This window comes from Callithrix jacchus, chromosome 2 (assembly GCF_049354715.1).
Source record: "Callithrix jacchus isolate 240 chromosome 2, calJac240_pri, whole genome shotgun sequence".
NCBI lineage: Eukaryota > Metazoa > Chordata > Mammalia > Primates > Cebidae > Callithrix > Callithrix jacchus.
This window is the reverse complement of record NC_133503.1, coordinates 86,429,005-86,433,409: the sequence shown is the minus strand read 5'-3', so window position 1 is coordinate 86,433,409 and position 4,405 is coordinate 86,429,005. Positions and strand designations below refer to the sequence as shown.

The 4,405-nt window shown below is 38.5% G+C and overlaps 1 protein-coding gene across 10 annotated transcripts in view; it reads left to right on the top strand.

The window, feature by feature from the left end:
• Positions 1–4,405, top strand: part of SNX24 (sorting nexin 24) — a 178,669-nt gene that overhangs the window by 75,234 nt on the left and 99,030 nt on the right. The window lies entirely within an intron of this gene.

Genomic DNA, 4,405 nt, shown 5'->3' with positions numbered 1-4,405 from the left:
GATAAAAAAAATAATGCGAACAAATCAAGGGACATCATTGAGGACAGCGAAGGTTTTTCAAGGGAGTGAAAAGATCACAGGGATAAAGCCTTCTTTAGCCTTATTCAGTAGTTAATTTTACAAAGGGCTGCCTAGGGTCATATCCTGGAAGACAGACTACTACTGATCTGCTATGAGGCTTCTGAAAAGCCGTTTACTTTTGTGATCCACATCTGATCTGCTCATCTGTAAAATGTTGATAATAGCCTGATCCTTGTGCCTCTCATGAACTAGTAAATAATATCACCATATTGAGATAAGGATGATTAATTACCACTACATGACTATTAAATGTTTCAGAGGGATTTTCATGTTTTAGTCAGCTCGGGCTGCCCTAACAAGCAAGATACAACAGACTTAAACAACAGGAGTTTGTTTTCTGGCAATTCCGGAAGCTGGAAGTCCAAGATCAAGGTGCCGCCAGGGATGGTTTCTGGTGAGGCCTCCCTTCCTGGCTTGTTGATGGCTGCCTTTTCTCTGTGTCCTCACAAGGGCTTTCCTTGCACTCAGGAAGTGAGAGGTTTCTGGTGTTCCTTCTTGTTGTAGGAACACCCGTCCTATCAGATTAGGGCTCCATCCATATGACCTTATATAACCCTAATTACCTCCTTAAAGGCCCTATCTCTAAATAAAGTCATATTGGAGTTAGAGCTTCATTATATAAATAATTTGGAGGTGGTGGTGGTGGGGTGCAGAGTTCAGTTTATAACAGGGCAGTGGATTCCATACATAGTTTATTCTTCGCCCAAGATCACTGTTAAGTGACCATCTAATAAATACTCTTCTATACACCTATAGTTTAAAGGCCAAATTATGTAATTTGGATGACTACCAAGGGAGTTGCATTCCCCATTTACATGTACAGCTATTCCTTAGGACTTTTGGAAAGATAATTTGTTTTATAACATTGGGCAGCACTTTTACATGTTGCTTCGTAAGTAATCATATATATTTGTGTTTTCATCTTTACTAAGTTTTAAGCCTGTTGAAGCAGTGAATTAGAATTTGTATAATATCTTACTCTGTCCTGTGTCTAGTACAGAGCCTAGCATAGTGTAGGAATTTAATAAATAATTTATAGACTTTTAATAAATCATTTACAGTCCTGTGTCTAGTACAGAGCCTAGCATAGCATAGGAATTTAGTAAATAATTTATAGACTTTTAGAGCTCAAAGAATATGTGGTGACAGTTTAATTTCACTTTCTCATATTTATTGATGGAAAGAACAAAAAAAGAGATGCAGAGAAGTTACGTGGTTTACCAAAGTCACAGAGTCCTGAGAAAGAACAGAATGTGAAATGTAGGTTTCTACTGTATACGAAATACTGCACTGCTGTTGAATAAAGTTTAAACGAGGGCTAAAATGTGATTCAAGAAGCGATGCCCTATATACTGTCTTAAATATGTTTCCCCATATACAAATTTAATGGTGTATATGTGTAATCTATATGAAAATTTATTTTATGCTCTTAGCGCAATTACAACTTTTTGTCGCTTATTAAGACTTCAGAGACACAAACCAGTAGCTCAGTAATTGCTTTCTTGAATCTGCCTTTAATAATTACATTTAGTAAAGCTGTATCGAAAATTAGAAAGGCAGAGACTAATGGAAAACTAGATTTTTCACTGAATTAGAAAGCAAGACAATCCATATATTGACAACACTTCAAGTTGAAACAGATCAGGAAAACTGTTTTGGACTGTTTGTGCAAAGAGGCAAACCTGGGCCTGATGGGCAGTGGCGTCGCATTTTATGGAAGCAGAGAAACTCTAAGAGATTTCATGTAAATCGGCATATTGGGAAGAGCGAGTCCAGGTCTGATTTAGAAACAAGTCATTTGAATCTTTTAAGGCCTGGAATTTCTCCTTGGTACTAACAAAGAAGTAGAATATAAAGAATTGTGTTAATGAAGTGGAAATATCTTTGAATAAAAAAAAGTCCAAAACTCATTTGGGGGTCATATCTTGCAGTCAGAAAGAAACGTGCGCAGGAAAATTGTAGTAGCTTCTGTAGTAGCTGATGTGGTGTTTTGACTTCGTGGCCAGAAAAATAAGTTGTTTTAGTTTTTTGGCATTTCAGAAAGCATATTAAAAGGATCCCAATGGTGGATTAACTCAGGATTTTTTACATATTAGGAAAATAATTAAAACTAAAATATAATGATATTAATTGAAATAAACAACACTGGTGAATACCTGACAGAGGGACAGTGTGTTTTTGCACAGGAAGCCAGGGGACAGTCCAGGTAGCCTGCTGACATACCAGCTCCCCAACCAATCCAGACGCTGGCTACATGGTTCACATCCATCAGGGCCCAACAAACTCTTCCCAGACTGTGGAGGCACAGGTCTCTAACAACTATAGAAAAATGTTATGCCCTTTAAAAGGGCCCAATTTATGTGTCACATTATCATGGATAGATGAATTGTTCTAATAGTTACCTGTTGAGCAAGCTCATCCCTTTCTGAGAATGAGGGCAGGTGTTTGCTTACAGTGTTTAGCAGTGGGATAGTTTATGTTTCTCTCCAAGGCAAGAGGAAACATCTAGAAACTAGAAAATTCAGGTAGATAGTCATGTACAGACTTGATTGCCTTTTTTTTCAGGTTAAGGGGGAGAGAGGTATGAAAAGTTTAGAAAAGCTGGTAGGATGAGAAGGCATGTGAAATGAGCAGACAGCATGTGGTCAAGTCTGTCCGAGAACTTTTGTCTGGCCAGATTAACTTGGGGTTTAAATTTGTTAGAGCTCTCTGATTTCACCATCAGAATTTACACATAGGATGGAGAAGTAGGGTAGTGTAAGTAAGGTAGAAGATAGGGTTATCCTGCCTTGAGAAGTGAATTTGCGGTTTGTTAAGATAGTTACAGACTAAGACAACTAACTGAACAGAATCTGATCCCGAAAATAATTATTTTGAGTGGCACAGTAAGCATGCATGGTTGGTTATGAATGAGTTAGCATTTGTTTATCCTGCACAGTGTATAAAGTATGGAACACAATATGCACATATGGCACTGTTTCTGCCTTACAGTAGAGTTGCAGAGCAATGTACATGACAAAGCAATACGCAGTTGTTATACAGGAGTAGAATGCTAAGACTCTAGAAGACAATCTGATCAACCCCCTCACATCCGCAAATTTTTTTTTAATCTCTCCCCCCCATATATATATAAAATTGCATTTTAGATTCTGGGGTACATGTAAAGAACATGCAGGATTGTTGCATACATGGCAATGTGGTTTGCTGCCTCCATCCCCGTCACCTATATCTGGCATTTCTCCCTGTGTTATCCCTCCCCAACTCCCTACCTCCACTGTCCCTCCCCTAGTTCCCCCTCCAACAGACCTCAGTGTGTGATACTCCCCTCCCTGTGTCCATGTGTTCTCATTGTTCAACTCCCACCTATGAGTGAGAACATGTGGTGTTTGATTCTCTGTTCCTGTGTCAGTTTGCTGAGAACAATGGTTTCCAGGTTCATTTATGTCCCTACAAAGGACACAAACTCATCATTTTTTATGGCTGCATAGTATTCCATGGTGTATATGTGCCACTTTTTCCCTGTCCAGTCTGTCATCAATGGGCATTTCAGTTGGTTCCAAGTCTTTGCTCTTGTAAAGTGCTGCAGTGAATGTACGTGTGCACGTGTCCTTATAACAGAACGATTTATAAACCTTTGGATATATACCTAGTAATGGTATTGCTCAGTCAAATGGAATTTCTATTTCTAGGTCCTTGAAGAATTGCCACACTGTCTTCCACAATGGTTGAACTAATTTACACTCCCACCAGCAGTGCAAAAGTGTTCCTATTTCTCCACATCTGCTCCAGCATCTGTTGTCTCCACATTTTTTAATGATTGCCATTCTAACTGGCGTGAGATGGTATCTCAGTGTGGTTTTGATTTGCATTTCTCTAATGACCAGTGATAATGAGCATTTTTTCATATGTTTGTTGGCCTCATATATGTCTTCCTTTGAAAAGTGTCTGTTCATATCCTTTGCCCACTTTTGAATGGGTTTGTTTTTTTCTTGTAAATCTGTTTTAGTTCTTTGTAGATTTTGGGTATAAGTCCTTCATTAGATGGGTAGATTGCAAACATTTTTTCCCATTCTCTTGGTTGCTGGTTCACTCTAATGATTGTTTCTTTTGCTGTACAGAAGTTCTGGAGTTTAATTAGATCTGATTTGTCTATTTTGGCTTTTGTTGCCAATGCTTTTGGTGTTTTAGCCATGAAGTCCTTGCCTGTGCCTATGTCCTGAATGGTTTTGCCTAGGTTTTCTTCTAAGGTTTTTATAGTGTTAGGTCTTATGTTTAAGTCTTTAATCCATCTGGAGTTAATTTTAGTGCAAGGTGTCAGGAAGGG